The following is a 17,961-nucleotide window of genomic DNA, read 5'->3' as shown; positions in this document are numbered from 1 at the left end:
TAGATAGCTAGTGGGAAGCAGCCGCATGGCACAGGGAGTTCAGCTCTGTGCTTTGTGTCCACCTAGAGGGGTGGAATAGGGAGGGTGGGAGGGAAACACAAGAGGGAGGAGATACATGTATATGTATAGCTGATTCACTTTGTTATACAGCAGAAACTAACACACCATTGTAAAGCAATTATACTCCAATAAAGATGTTAAAAAAATAAATAAAAGGACCTGCTAAATGAGCATTTCATAACCTATTTACAAACTACGTTTACACTCATTTATTTCTTGATTTCCAGACTTGAAAATAGATTATACAGTTAAAGGTTTAAAAATTAATGCAGAATATTTCTTGTTCTCATATTGTGTAGTCTAAACCTCTCAAAGAACAACTGAAGTAAGCATAAATAACAGCTAATTACTACAACCAAGACTTCCAAAAGAAATAAGCTGCTGAGAATCCAAACACTAACGAAGTAAACTTAACAGGGGACAGAGAATGTAAGATCTAAGGAGGTGCATTTTTCCCTTTGCACTATATTTCTCAGCCCTCCTTGGGTATGTTACTGTAAAAGACTAGAATCTCAGTCATTTGGCAAAAAAGACATATTTGGACAACTAAATATAATTTGTTTTATATTACTGTTGTTTACATTAGTGACCTAATGTAATGATACTAAGCTCTGACAATGCAATTCACAAAATCATAAAATCTCAAATTTACTAGTCAGTTCCACAACTGGTAGTCTCTATATGGAGTTATCATTGCAACTTATTTTACTTGTACATCTACTATGTTATAGACATAATCAGCATTTAAGGATTTTCAGGTGGTACAGTAAAAAATTAAACATATCTGAGGATATGACAGTAACATAGATCAAAATATCTGCCTCTTAGCATTTAGTTCAAGACAGTGTACCTCTTGGGTGGCAATTCAAATGTGGCAATTCAAATGTGATGCCTGATGATAGTGAAATATTTACATATATTCTGTTTTGCTATTGGTATACTTATCAAAGAATGCAGTTTAGAAAAAAAAAAAAAAATTAACCAGACTACCTGCAAAAAATAGTCTTAAAATATGCCTTAAAAAGATCTTTTAGGATTTAACTGAAAATAATAGTTGCTATACATAACATATTGCATTGATATATATTCAGACTCACTGTATTTGAAAGATTTTCCATTTGTTCCTTTCTGTTTTTCACAATTTCTCTGCTTTACATTTTGATTCTAATCCACATGCGGGGCAAACACCAGCATCAACTTAGGTTGAAATTAATGATAATCATAGAGTCTTAATTAAGGGAAAGCCTCTAGTGTTCTCAGGCTATTCTAAAAACTATATTTTGTAGGAGAAGGAACTAGAGTAAAAATGACATTTCATATTAGAGACTTATAACCTGTTCACAGTATAGAACAGGCAGCCATGCAAGTGACTGGGGTATAAAAGGAAAAATATTACTGCAGATGCATTAATTTAAGATGGAATTAGACTGTTATAAATTGGAAAGGAAAAATAAAGTATGAAATAGAAATCTTTCTGTTGCTGCACTGAAATAGCGATTACAGGACAATTTCAGATAAGAGGATTTCCTGTTTTATTCAACTTTATGTCATTTTATATACTTTGTGTTTCTTCTTTTCCTTCTTTTATTCTTCTGTATTTACTCAGGCAAGGTCAACAGTCTATCTGGAGTGTTCTGCAGCCACTCATTTATTTTAAAGAACCAACCTTCTGTAGTGTTAAAATACCCCCATGCCATTTGTGAGATATTTTCTTGTCTTTCTTCTTCCTGTCTGTTGTTGTGATGCATCAAGATAACAGATGGTTTATTTCTTCCAACTCTTCCACGAGTCAGCAGGTGGTGATCAGTCAATAGATATAGTTTTATTTTTGACTTTCAAAATATATGTGTAACCTTTTCATTATTAACAGGATGATTCAACTATGAAAAGTATTTCCTGACCTAGGTTCAAAGAATTTACTGTATTTTGTGGGGTAAAATATAATATGATATTTTGTTATTGCTCGTATTTGACTGTTGGGTAATGAAATATTGGAGAAAACAAGAATTTCCTATTAGAATTCAGCATCTTGAAGTAGTTTAATGAAAGTAAGAACTAGATAATAAATTGATCTGTGGATGAGGGGAAAGGTGAAGAAAATTAAAATTTTGTAAAGAGTAAAGTACTTCACATATGAAACATAAAATATAAAAATTGAAATTTCGTTAAAGAAAAACACATTCCACAAATAATACTCAATAGGTAACACCATGTGGCCATTAGGTCTTATTTACTAGCATTGGGTAAGGTATTTGTTTTGTAAAGAGAGATCATCCCAGAAATTTTCTTTCAAGCTCTCCCTTGATTGTACATATTTTGAGGTCAGCAATGTAGCTTATAGTCCTTTATGCCCTTTACAGTGAATAGCACTATGTAATTGCTGAGAATATATAAATTGATTGGCAAGATGGTATATTCTAAGGTACGCTGCATAACACATATGCCACATTTCAAGGACATGCAGCTTTTTCTCTCCAATAAAGTATATTTCCTCTGTATCTGTTCAGGATCCATGAAGCTATGAAGTTTAAATGACTTCAGGATATACGGTATGAAGTATAATCCTAAACCCTGACCTTGCCTACAACATAATTTTAGAGCAGCCAAAGGAGGACAATTCTCAGAGTAACGTGTTTTCAAGATGTAATTTCTGGAAATTTACTAAGTAAATCAAAGAATGAAGAATTTGTTAATAACCAGCTTATCCTCATTCATAATCAGTTATCCCAACTACGGAGTGTCTTTTCAAAAACACAGCTCTTACCATGTCATTTCTCTATTTAAACCCTCTGATGACAAACCATTTCCTTCAAGATGAAGTCCAAATTCACAACAATAAGTGTAGGTGCATCTGAGGGTTCTGTCCTCTGCAGTTTTTTCAGCTAATCTTTGTTTATTTTTCCTGCATAGTTACATCTGTTTCTATGATTTGGTTAACACCCAATCCATATCTCCTATCGACACTTCAATTTTGAGAACCAAACTCTACAAATCTGACAACTGGCAATACAATCACCTAACATTTAATCTCCCATGTCTATAACTAACCTCATGATCTTACTTGTAAACCCTGCTTTTCCTAATTTAACGTATTCCACCATCATTTTAGTATTATTGAGGCCATGATAAGCAGAAACATCTCAGTGCCTTTAAAAAATACAAAAATTCGTTTCATAATCTCACAAATCTGTGTGGCCTGGATAGGGATTTTGCTTTGCATAGTTTTTACTCAAGGACCCAGGCTGTTGGAGCAGACACTGTTACATTACCAGCAAAGGGAAAGAGAGCATGGGAAATCACACTCGTGTTTCTAAAGCTTCCTCTTAGAAGTAGACATGTCACTTCCTGAATTTCATTAGATAAGGTAAGTCACATGGCCACACTCTCTTACAAATGGCAGTTGCCATGTACTTGGAGAAAGCCATAAATATTGTGATACAAAAGCACTAAAGATGATCATATCTACCCTTCTCACTAGGCTACAAAGTAGCTAATCTTTGCACTTCTTCACTAGCAACTATTGTCCATATCCTATCTATTACCAGATCTTATTAACTCCAGTCACTAAATATCTTCTCATATCTGTTTCTTTTTCTCCAACCCAACTACTACCTTATTGCTACTCAGATCTGATCATCTTTCTGCTAGACTATTGCATCAGCTTTATTACTCTCTGACTACAAATTCCCCATGCCCTAATCCATTCCTCATACTGTAACTAGAGGATGTACTAAAAGGTGGATTTAATTTTATCTATCTTTTCTTAAAATTCTTCAATACTATGGATTCAATTCAATTTAGTTTTAGTTTAAGCTTCCTAGCTTGGAATACAGGGTGCTTCATTGTCAGACCCTGGTCTACTTTTCTGTCATCATCTCACACCTCTTTTCTCTGACACATTTTTATGGTCCTGACATAACGTACTACTTGTTATTCTCCCCAAGAAAATCATCCTTTTTCATATTCTTAAACATTGTATGTACTCCCTCTTTTCCAAAATGTTCTTGTTCTCAAACCTCTATTTACCTTTCAAGATTAATTTCAAACGTAAGCCCATTATCATGGTTTTCTTGGCTCTTCCTTTCAAATGGCAGAATTAATTTTCTCAGCTTCTGCTTTCAGATACTAGAGCACTTAGTGCACAGCTCTATTAATCTATATCTCAAGTTGTATTCAACTGTATGTGCTTGTGAGTTCCTTCAGGGCTAAGACTGCATCTACTTCATAGTCTATGGCATGGCTAGGGGATTCAATAAACATGTATGAAATTTAAATAAGTATTTAAATTTCTTCTACTCTTTTTGAGCCATTTTACCAAGTATTACTTTAAAATGTTTAGGTAATTTACCACATGAATTAAAAATGGGGGGAGGGTGGCTCTTAGAAAGCCAATTTTTTAAACAATTTTATTTAAACCATAGTCCAAATTACTCATTAGAAACTGGATTTAAGTAACATTGTACCAAAAATACTACTCTGTAGGCAAAATTTATGAACTGCATATTTAAACTTCTCATTTATAAAACCAATAGGCCTATTAATGTTGTTTACAGTGCAAATTTTAATGTTTAACCTGTTAATTTGAATTTGACTTACAGGACTTTAGAGAATATCAGGACCATCTGGCTTTTCAGTTGGTGGTCCACTGCTACCTAAAACAATAGACCCACCTTTTTATTTTCCTAAGGATTGTTTATACCACAAAGAAATTACTACAATCGATGCTGTTTTACGTATTTTACAGCAACAAGTAGATATCAGAATGTGTAGTAGAAATAGTTTCCTGGTAAAGTTGATGCACATTTGTTGAAAAATTTCAGTAACTATACCATATATACTTAAAAGAGTGGATGGATGTGTGCTTGGTTTTAAATCATCAACATTATGAATAATTAAGGCATCACGTACTTACTGATTGCCTGAGATATTCCTGGAAAGGATTTTGCTCGGAATAAAGTAACAAAAAGACATACTGCTTGTCCACAGGATGATTTTAGTCTAGTAAGAGAGACAAGAATGCATATAAATGGTTTCACTGAGTATAAAAAGGGCAAATATAGAAACAATAGCTACTATTACAGGTTCTCCAGTAAGTGCAATAACTCTTTCAACAGCCAGCTTTTCTTTTCCCGATCTTAAATCATCGTGCTTAATTGTAAGCATATTAACATTTAAGCATCTATACTTATTAGCAGTTTTTTCTTACAGATATAATTATACTAAATTGCAATATTACTTTATGTCGTTATAGCAATTATAAATTTAATCTAAGATCTAATGTGAAACACTTGAACATGAGTGCTGAAAGGACTTCTAGTAGGGCTTCAACTAGATTTTTTTCCTTTCATTGTGTCATTGGAATGCTACTGAAAAAGGGAATAAACACTAATTTGATAATTTTCCTTTGGAATTACATAGATATATTTTAGTTTTCTCTTTGTTGAAGGGTCGGCATTCTTCATAATACTTAGGGGGAAATCATAGCTGAGGGTGTAAATCAATTAATTGCAAATAAATTCGATATATAAACATATTTTGAAGTCATAGTGATTACTATATCTATGGCTTTAAACTGGATAAGGGATATTTTATAGTGTCATTATGTTAATTGTCATTCTAAATAACTGTAATACATGAAACATAATTGTAGTCCATATTTTATTATAATTACAACAGTTAATATACTTAAATTTAAAATAAGAAAATTTTATTTTTCCAGGGAAAAATATAATGTATTTTATAGGTACCACTTATTATGTAGAGTTATATCTAAGCATTTCCAATAAAAGTTAATTTCACTTGAAAGTAAACAATGTAAATGAGTTTCTAGGTATATTTCTTTATAACTTTGAAAAAAATATCTTCATTCTTACATTTGAATGAGAACTATGAATATATGAGTTATTTTAACAGATATGTTTTTTGGATACAAATGTGAATTTAAGTATCAGATAATAAAGAAGACATATTAATTTAGAAAATTTGTCCTCTGCTAAAAAATTACATTGGGTTTAAGTCAATTAAGCCAGCTAACTGGCTTAAACCTCACATGAGGTAAGTGGAGCTTTTGTCCCCATGGGAGTTAGATTTCTATAGTTTTGTTTATTCATTCCCTGAGATATGGTATTTAAAACATTTTGAGAAACAACTTCAAAGTTTCTATGCCAGAATAGCTATTATATGTTTTATTAATTAGTAGTCTATTGTTAATCAGAAGAATTGCTTCACACAATGAATAATTTTATGAGGTCTGAACGTATAAAGATGATGAAACTTAGTAGTTACAGATTCAGACTTACTTTTTATTTTTTATTTTTATTCTTTTAGCATAAACCTTTTATTTATAGAGAACCATAGTTACCACAATGTTTAGGAATAATGGTTACATAATGGCACTATTTAAAATATTGATGAAAAAATACTTTCTTACTATTAAAGTTTCTCTTGCTTGTTCTAATAAACCAGTTGCAAAGTTTCTAACTTTATTCTATTTATGGTAATTTAAGGCCTTATAAAGATGTCTAAGATCACTCTATTAATTTTCCTTTCTGTGGTGAATGATGTCGTTTCCATGAGAATATATATGAACTACAAGCACTGTACTTATTTTATGATCTATGATTAATTAACTCATATCATTCTGATATTAAGAGAGAAGAGAAACTTCTCAGAATACAAAAAATAAGAGAAAGTAGGAAACTAAATGAATTTAGTAAAGATTTGCCTCCAAAGGACTTATATTTTCTCAGAGAAACACAACTGACCTTTGCAATTTTGAAAGTAATTTCACATTCATTATATTATTTGATCTTTACTAAATTTCAGTAGAGTAGATATTGCCATCATTATATTAAGTTTGCAAATGAGAAAATCGAGCCTTAGAAGGGTTAAGTATCTTTTTGAACATACGGATTTAAATATTCATTCTTGCAACAGATCTTTATTGGAAAACCATCATATGCTGGGCCTGCTCTGAGCACTAAGGGTGTAGACATAAACAAAAAGTCTGTGTCCTAATGGAGTTTGCATTTTAAAAGGAAAGACAAACAGAAACCAAATGCATAAATAAACAGGTTGCATTAAGTACTGGTAAAGAAGGCGAAGGAAAAAGAATCTGGGAAGGAGAACAGAGTATGATATGAGGGACAGTATTATTTTAGATAGGATGATTAGAAAAAGCCTCCTGAGAAAGTGGCATTGAGCAAAGGCATGTATTAAGTAATGCAATAAGCTATGTGAACATATGAGAGAAGAGTAATCCAGCAAAAGAAAAAATTAGAGCAAAAGGTCTTGAATTTGGAGCATGTTTAGCTTGTCACAGGTGAATCATGAAGGTCTTATATGCTTATATGGGAATGTGCCTAGATTTTATTCTGAGAGACATGAGAAGCCATTAGAGAAATTTTAGCAGTGAAATGTTTATCATGTTTATATTTTTAAAAGTTCACTCTGGTTGATTAGAAGGAGACCAAAATCTAAATGGCATGTGTACTGACCAATCAGAATGGTCAACATCTATAAATACTTGGTAGTTTCATACTGATGAACAAACAGATGAATATCAAACTGTCACAGAGAGAGGGAATAATAAATACATCATTCTAAATGCTGACTGAGAATTAATAAGAATTGGTAGACATTTGACTGAAAACTAATGCTTCTAATCTGGCATTCTTTTCATTATCCAAGACTCCCTCATATTACTAAACAAAATGTTCTACTCACTGCACAAGAGAGTTTTCAAACTTATTTTCTACATATGCTAATATTAGAGTTAGTAAGACAATTCAAACTTTGATCTGAAAATGTATTTCCTTCAAAAAGGTTGTGATTTTTTCCATACTAGAATTTATAGAAAAAAATACAATTTAAAAAAATATATACCTGATGGCAGTCAGAGAGGCTTTTCTCAGCTTAAAAGCAAAGAGAGAATTTAACCTTTACATTTTTTCTTAACACCACATTGCAAATATATGATAGAAGTCTTAAAATCGTCCCTATGCTTTTAATCTTTTACTCTTTCAATCAACTTTTAGCAATATAACTCAATGAAATAATCAGAAATGAAGCATAAAAAATAAACAGTAATTATAACCCCACTCTATGTAAACTAGTAAGAGTATAAACTAAAGAAGAAAAAACAGGTAATAGAATAAAACAAGTTATGTTATGATCAGAGGATGAATTACTATATAGTCATTAATACCCGCGCTTTCACTGACTATTTAACATTAGTGTGATATGTTTAGAATTTGTTTAAAGTTTAAATGGTGTCACAATATAGTAGACGAGATAAAATGCAAAGCAGTTTTTAAGGTGTGCTCCCAAACGTTGATTGCAATTATAAAACTATCAAAAATAGCAATTAGCTACCAATAGGAATAAAGTCAAATGCTAATTTTTTGTAAATGTCTTCTATCTTATATCTTTTCCATATTGAATATGTATTGATTTTATCAGAATATGAGAAAATAAAATTGGAAATAAATCTACTTGGTATGTATTATATAGGTATCTGTTATATATGTCCTATATATCAGTTCCCATTATATTGAGTGCTATATTCCCCTTCGACCACCTCTACTTTGTTCCTAATATTTACTTAATGTTTACAGACAAAAAGATTAAGAAAACAAATAAAAATTCTACACAGATAGGTTCATTTCACTGCTCAAATGTTTCGTATACAATACCCTCTCCCAAACTGCTGTTCCTATCTTTGTTTCCTAGGTTCCTTTGCATCCTCCTGGACTAGAGATTAACTAATAGAAAATAAGAGCATGGGCAAAATAGCAAATTCATGTTTTTGCCTTCTATTACAAGTCAGGTTTGACAGTAGTTAAGCAGATTATAGGATAAGGAAGCTAAATATTATATTTTTAAAACCAGTGACACTAATTCTGAAAGGAAAGTTCCAGCAGCTTACAAGGAAAAGAAACACCAAGTGTTGAAAGAGTTTATTTCTTGGCTTTAATTATTTAGAAGCATTTGTTTAGTAAACGTCACTAATTTTAATTTTAGATTTAAAGCATGCCTAATTTTACACATGGTTTCACACAACTGCTTTTCCTTAAATTAAGCTCTCTATTATTTGACTAGAATAGAAGAAAAATTTTGATTTATATCTCTTGAAATGCATTAATGTCTTTACCAGTTTAGAATTTAGAGCCCTAGGCTTTATGTAAATTATTTTTACAAAATACATTTTAAATGTTATCCTTCCCTAATGATTAATCATAAAATGTTCTTTTCCTTTTAAAGTCATGTATTTAAAATTTTCCATTCAACTTTGGAAATAATATGTATTAATTTAAAACAAGAGCATATCTGATAAGTGTACATAACAAATATAAATGCAGAATAAAATATAAATAGATTTCATGCTTTTCTTTAAATCTAAAATTCATGGGTACATGCAAATTATGTTACTGTGTAGTTCTAAAATAATTTGATAAATGAATGCACTTTTGCTCTTAACAAGTATGAATCTTCCAAGATTTATTTCTGATAATTTCATTTTTCACATTTCTGATGCCATAAAACACAGGTCATCATAAAATACTCAAATACCATAGCATAAAATGTCTTTATAATTGAATCATTCTAGACAGAATTAATAATCAATGGATCAGTTATAGGGTCAACATAGCCTGCAAGGTATTTTGAAAAAAATATTTATTAAAAGCAAGTTAGCTCAATATGAAATATTACTTTTAAGTATGTGCTTTTTACCTCATTATTCTATTAAATATTTAATAAAATATAAATAATTTGATAGTCTCTAAATTTTACATTTCTAAAGCTACAAATATTTAGACATGTCCCTATCTTGACAGCTTATATGATGGAATTCCAAGACAAGAAATTCTGTATATATAAATGTGATTTTGGCAGGAAATAATGTAAAGAAAGCCTAATATGAATATATCTTGACCTTAACTATTTCACATAAATAAATTTGTCACTTTTGGTTAACATTTTTCAAGTGAAACTACAAGGAAATATAATTGTACATTTATTAACACTGTGAAAAGATTTTTATTATAGAAATATAGAGGAAGGCTGAAGAATAGAGGGACAATTAGATGACAAAACAGTGTAGCAGAAAGTACTCTGTGGAGAGCAAGGGAAAAATAGAATTGAGAAAGACAGAAATCCCAGAAAAACAGATTAACTTCTCTCTACCTCCCCTCTGACTTGAGGAATCAGGAAAGCTTTGTTTAACTATGAACCATTGGTTTGCAAGAAGCCTGCTAGGTGTCTGTGGCCATGATAAGGCCCAGAGGGTCTCTGAAGGCATGAAAGTCTCAAAGAGTACCTTGCAACAACTTCATGGAATCAACATGATATAATTACTGCTCTTGTCTGCCTTGCATATATATCCCTGTCCACAACCCAACTTCCAGTAATGGAATCCTTCTTGATTATGAGGGGGCATGGGACAAGGTTCAAGTCAATCATGGTCATCAATGATGTGTAGTTGAGCCAAGTAGGGCCAATCCAGTCCTTTCCCAGGAGCTTTACTACTATAAGGAATTGATAGGAAAACTTCTTTTCCTTTGGCTAGCTGTACAGGAATGACTTGAGAGCTGCCTGGATGATAATCTATCCAGTAAGAGAAAGAGAGGCCAATTGTGGAGAAACAGAAAAACAAGATTTAAAGAGAAAGAGAGGAACAATGATGAAACACAAGTCCTAGATTCCAGACCCTCAAGTTCCCAACTTCTTCATGTCCATTTTTTTTTCACGTCTGATGTGTCAATAAGAAGATATGCAAGATATGAGCTATTAATTGTGCCAAGACTTAACTATTCATAGTCTTGAAGTGGAAACCACAATTACAAGGAAGTTTGAAAATGACTGAGTATTTTGGTATTATAAAGCACAGAAGGTAAACATAAGCTGATATTTAACAAATGAGAAGGGACACATAAAAATGGTCAAGTATCATCTTTCTTGATTTGTCCCTCATGTCTCATAGTATATTTATTATCTGAGTATTTAAATTTAACATTACCAAGTAAGTGCAAATAAACTGATAGCTTAATATTCTACTTATGTTCTACATGGTTACGTTTATAGTACTGGCCATTCTTTACAAAAACATATTTTGCACTTGTAATGGCTCTGCTTAGAAAATTTCCTTTTAACCCCAATGTAAAAAGAGCTTTTGTTTATAGCTGTATGCAAAGTCTAAAAATATTCTTCTACATTTTGATTTGCAAATACAGGAGACAAGGAATACAAATTATTGCTAAGAACCACTGGGAAGGATTCAGCAAAGAGACTGTCAACAGCTACTATGGGAGAATAGAGTGTATAAGGAAACCAATGACTGCACATCTACCTAATTGTTACAATATCTAGGTTAGCAATTCCTAGTGATTCCATCCTTGTGATAAAGACAATTAGAGAGATCCATACCTAAGTTGTACATAATGCAATGAAGACATTTAAATCCTGAAAAAATGATTTTAAACGCTAAAAAGTTTGAGTATTTTGCAAAATCTGCAATTTTATTACTGCATTGTCTGATTTACCCCATGAAAGTAGATATAATATCCTTTCCCAATAATAAACTATTAAAATTAGCTAAAGGGTAATAAATAAAATTGCCACATTAAGGAAGGTATCATTGCAGAAACAAATCCCCAGCATATTGTCTATTATTTTCCCTTTTAACACTGATCTACAGTTCTTCAGGCTACAGTGCTTGGAGCCATTTACCCTCTACAGTTGTTCTAATTATATCTATCAAATATGATGCATGTTTAATTGGATTTCAATAGGACTGTAGCTCCTTGTTTAGCAGTAAGTTTAACAGGAGAGTAATTTATTGCTGATAAGGTATGGGGTCTTCAGTTCCTCCTACTAAATAAGAATTGGAGGGGCTTCCCTGGTGGTGCAGTGGTTGAGAAACTGCCTGCCAATGCAGGGGACACGGGTTCGAGCCCTGCTCTGGGAAGATCCCACATGCCGCGGAGCAACTAGGCCCGTGAGCCACAACTACTGAGCCTGCGTGTCTGGAGCCTGTGCTCTGCAACAAGAAAAAGGCCGTGATAGTGAGAGGCCCGTGCACCGCGATGAAGAGTGGCCCCCATTTGCCACAACTAGAGAAAGCTCTCGCACAGAAACGAAGACCCAACACAGCCAAAAATAAATAAATAAATAAAAAGAATTGGAAATGCATCTGAGAACCAATGTCTTGGGTGAAGTTCCTGTTCTGAAAGCAAATCTACGTGGGTGATTATTTTGCCTATGTTATAAGTGGGTTGAGAACAGATATTAAAATGTTTAATAGCCATATGACCCAGCAATCCCACTACTGGGCATATACCCTGAGAAAACCATAATTCAAAAAGAGTCATGTACCAAAAAGTTCATTGCAGCTCTATTTACAATAGCCAGGACATGGAAGCAACCTAAATATCCATCATCGGATGAATGGATAAAGAAGATGTGGCACATATATACAATGGAATATTACTCAGCCATAAAAAGAAACGAAATGGAGTTATTTGTAGTGAGGTAGATGGAGTTAGAGTCTGTCATACAGAGTGAAGTAAGTCAGAAAGAAAAACAAATACAGTATGCTAACACATATATATGGAATATAAGGGAAAAAAAAAAGGTCATGAAGAACCTAGTGGCAAGACGGGAATAAAGACACAGACGTACTAGAGAATGGACTTGAGGATACAGGGAGGGGGAAGGGTAAGATGCGACAAAATGAGAGAGTGACATGGACATATATACACTACCAAATGTAAAATAGCTAGCTAGTGGGAAGCAGCCGCATAGCACAGGGAGATCAGCTCTGTGCTTTGTGACCACCTAGAGGGGTGGGATAGGGAGGGTGGGAGGGAGGGAGATGCAAGAGGGAAGAGATATGGGAACATATGTATATGTATAACTGATTCACTTTGTTATAAAGCAGAAACTAACACACCATTGTAAAGCAATTATACTCCAATAAAGATGTTAAAAAAAAATTACTGCCTAAAATGTTCTTCAAGTTAATTAGATACTGGGTGCAAATTTTCATGATAATATTGTAACAACAGGTACATTTCCTGCTTGAGGGAAGTATAAACCAGTAACAAATTAATTCTGTGAAAACATGAACAAGCTAGCTGACCAAAAGTTGTAGTATTCATCAAAAAGCCAAAACACTGACATGTAAAGAAGGTGCAGAATTTTTAAAAAGTAATTTTAAGGCAATTGAATCCATTACCATGTTAAGTTCTGATATTATTTTTGTAAGAATATATTAGAAGCTTTTTAACTATATCGATGCAGCATGGTGATTTAAGTGGCTGAAACTTAATCACAACCCCATTTTTTGGCTATACCAAAAGCTCACATACTTATCTATCTCAAGTGAGTTGGTTTCCATTTTTATAGTAATGACATAACAATGGGTAGGTGTTAATTGTTACATTGTCAGAACAGCCCATGAATGTCTGAGTAGTAATTTGAGGCATCTTTGGAAAAGCAGACACTAAAGGAGACAAGGGCAAGTAGGACTTCAGCAATAGTGTGCCTTTATCATTAATACATATGATGCCTTTTTTTTTTAATTGGAGTAAAACTGCTTTACAATGTCGTGTTAGTTTCTGCTGTACAATGAAGTGAATCAGCTATATGTATACATATATCCCCTCCCTCTTGGACCGCCCCCCCCCATGTCACCCATCTAGGTCGTCACAGAGCACCGAGCTGAGCTCCCTGTGCTGTACAGCAGGTTCCCACTAGCTATCTATTTTACATGATACTGTATATGCGCCAAACCTAATCTCACAATTCATCCCACCCTCCCCTTCCCCACCTGTGTCCACATGTCTGTTGTCTACATCTGCATCTCTATTCCTGCCCTACAAATAGGTTCATCTGTACCATTTTTCTAGATTCCACATATATGCGTTAATATACGGTATATGTTTTTCTCTTTCTGACTTACTTCACTCTGTATGACAGACTCTAGGTCCATACACATCTCTACAAATGACCCAATTTCATTTTTTTTTATGGCTGAGTAATACCATTGTATATATGTACCATATCTTCTTTATCCATTCATCTATCATTGGACATTTTGGTTGTTTCCATGTCCTGGCTATTGTAAATAGTGCTGCAATGAACACTGGGGTACATGTGTCTTTTTGAATTATGGTTTTCTCAAGGTATATGCCCAATAGTGGGATTGCTGGGTCATATGATAGCTCTATTTTTAGTTTTTTTAAGGAGACTTGTTTAACACAAATTAAATAAGTATCATTATTTTCAGCTTTTTGAATTTCACAATAATGGAAGATGACTAAAGTTAAGGCATATTAGAAGAGTTGATGAAATAAACTTTGACAATTGCAGTTGAATCACAAATCATTACATGTGTTTGTTACTAACATCCTGTTTCTCATACTATTTATTCCATGAAATATATAAAGCTACTTCGAAAATACCTCATTAATACTTATCAACCTTCTGTGCTTAATTGTATGAAGGAGGGAAACAACAGCAAATTCAGTTATGAAAACAAGATTCATTATGTGATGTGCAGGTGCAGGTAAACTAAGAGAATACGGGACATTATTTTTAAAAACTCCATTAGGATATTCAAGACTATATTTTCTAGAACTCTAGATCATAAAGTATCAGGATTGGTACACCTCTGTTCAATTAGATTTTGATTAAAAGCATGAGAATATCTTCTGTATGTATGAATGTTGCCTACATCATTGCACCTTGAATTCTGCCATGATTTTGAAGTCAGCAAAGCATAAGTACCTGACATTCATTTTATCTCATGGCTTCTATATGTAGGGCATGGCATGAACTAATTTCTGTAACCTCCTGTAGCAAGAGTGTAAATCAAGGAGCTACATGGTAGGATGCAAGGGGAATGAATGACCTCTGCCCTTAATTAGGCCAGATACTTTTTGCAGAGAAAGAATATATACATAAAATATAACTCTGCAAGACAGCTTATGAAAATGTCAGTTGAATTTAGATCTACTTTTAAGCACTGCGGGAAAGAGATTTCTAGCCAATTTCCACATAAAATACTGAAAATTTTTCACTATATTACCATTCACCTTCAGGTGTTTATGAATGTCCCTCACTCCCAAGATTTGCAGTGAAACCTATCTTTTCCCAGCTGGTTCACCAAAATGTCCAGAGCTCACATCTTCTACAGAAGTGTGCATGACAGGGTAAACATAAGCATGACATTTTAAGTCATGTTCCCTGGGTTTCTGTCTCTGGCTTTGCCAATTACAAGTTGTGTGATTCTGAATACATTACTCATTATCTATTCTGAGACTTGCTATCCGTACCTGTAAGACATGGATTATAATGTTGAATGCTGTTGTATTAAAAGAAGTAAAGCTTTCAGTTAGCACACTGCTTGGCTCATAGTAAGTGCCCAGGTACTGGTTGGTCGTTGTTGGTGACTGTCATATAGTCCTCTATCTACAAGCTTTTGTTTAAGTTGAATCTGGGAAAGGTATACACCTAACACCTGCATTGTAAATATGGACTTTCTTGGACCGAACTACTGTTGTCTAATTGCTGATTGCACTTTGAAGCTGGCATGGCTTGATGAGAGAAAGTAATGACAAGCATGCACTCTTGATATTCAATGCTTTTTTTCTTGGCAATTACGGTAAACATAAAGTTGAAAGGATATGAGTAAGATGCATTTATCTAGGATTATGGCTGATATTAATTTGGTCTTCTATGAAATGTGTTCTACTGCCTAATAATATCATTTAGTGTGAGTATTTTTGTTAATTATTAGTAAGAAAAAAAGAGGTATGAGCCTTTTATTTTTCTAATTAGCATATTAAATTTGTATGAAAACCAGTAAGATTTAACAGAACTTCAAAGTCATGCAATTAATCTTGTGCATTTAGTTCGGCAATGATTTCATGGCTATGATACCAAAAGCACAGGCAACAAAAGCAAAAATAGACAAGTGAGACTACATCAAATTAAAAAGTTTCTGCACAGAAAAGGAAACAATAAACAGAATGAAAAGAAAACTTACAGAATGGGAGAAAATATTTGCAGACCATATATCTGATATGGGGTTAATATTAAAAATACGTAAAGAACTCCTACAACTCAGCAGGAAAAACAAAAACAAAACAAAACAAATAACCCAATTCAAAATGGGCTTAAAATGTCCAAAGAAGACATACAAATGGTGAACAGGTATATGAAAAGGTGCTCAACATCACTAATTGTTAGGAAAAAGCAAATCAAAAGCACAGTGAGATATCACATATTAGGATAGCTATTATCAAAAACAAAAGATAAGTGTTTGCTAGGATGTAGGGAAATTCGAACCCTTGTACACCGTTTTGGGGAATGTAAGTTGGCGCATCTGTTATGGAAAACAATATGAAGGTTCCTAAGATATTAAAAATAAAGCTACCTGGGCTTCCCTGGTGGCGCAGTGGTTGAGAGTCTGCCTGCCAATGCAGGGGACACGGGTTCGAGCCCTGGTCTGGGAAGATCCCACATGCCGCGGAGAGACTGGGCCCGTGAGCCACAGCTACTGAGCCTGCGCGTCTGGAGCCTGTGCTCCGCAACAAGAGAGGCCGCGATAGTGAGAGGCCCGCGCACCGCGATGAAGAGTGGCCCCCACTTGCCAGAAGTAGAGAAAGCCCTCGCACAGAAACGAAGACCTAACACAGCCAGAAATGAATAAATAAATAAATAAGTTTATAAAAAAAAAAAAAAAAAAAAAAAAAAAATAAAGCTACCATATGATCCAGCAATTTTACTTCTAGGTATATATCCAAAAGAATTGAAGTCAGTATCTTGAAGAGATACCTGCACTTCTGTGTTCATTACATATTTATTCATAATGGCCAAGATACGGAAAAGACCTAAATGTCCATCAAAAGGTAAATGGATAAAGAAAATATGGTATATACATACAGTAGAATGTTATTCAGCCGTTAGAAAGAAGGAAATCCTGCAATATGCAACAACATGGATAAAACTTGAAGACATGATGCTAATTGAAATAAGCCAGTCACAGAAGGACAAATATTGAATGATTCCACTTATATGAGGTATCTAAAATAGTCAAACTCATAGAAGCAGAGAACAGAATGGTGGTTGCCTGGAGTTGAGGGAGGGGTAAATAGGGAGTTGTTCAACGGGTGTAAATTTTTAGTTATGCACAATGAATAAGCTCTATAGATCTGCTGTACAACAGAGTGCCTATACTTAACAATACTGTACTGTACACTTAATAAATTTGTTAAGAATCTAGATCTCACATTAGTGCTCCTAACACACACATGTAACAAAGGGGGGTAAGAAAACTTTTGGAGGTGACGGTTATATATATATTGCTTTGATTGTGGTTGTGGTTTCATGGGTATATGCATATGTCCAAACTATCAAATTGTATACATTAAATATGTGCAGTTTTTGTATATTAATCACATATCAATAAAGCTATTAATTAAAAAATAAAATAAAATAAATTTATAATTGGGTATTTGAGTTTAGGGGTTGTGAGGATGTGTGCTGATGTCCTGAGTTCAAATTTTATTTCCACCATTTATGAACCACATAGTCTTGGGTAAGGCAGTTAGCCTGATTGCACCTCAGTCTACCCACATTTAAAATGAGAATATTGATAGTACAGCCTCAGAGCATTATTCTGTGGTTAGAAGAGATTGTATTTGTGAAGCACTTCGCATAGTGCCTGACACATTCTAAGCCCTCAATAAGTTTCTGTAATACTATTATCCACAACACAAATTAGAATTTCCTGGGGTTTTAAAATTATTATTATTAATCCAATGCTTGAGACCTACCTTAGACCAACCAAATCAAGAATTTCGGGAGAGGAGACTCAGGCAAGTATATGTTTTTAAA

The sequence above is a fragment of the Balaenoptera musculus genome, chromosome 6, assembly GCF_009873245.2.
Source record: "Balaenoptera musculus isolate JJ_BM4_2016_0621 chromosome 6, mBalMus1.pri.v3, whole genome shotgun sequence".
Taxonomy (NCBI): domain Eukaryota; kingdom Metazoa; phylum Chordata; class Mammalia; order Artiodactyla; family Balaenopteridae; genus Balaenoptera; species Balaenoptera musculus.
Note: the sequence above shows the minus strand (reverse complement) of the source record.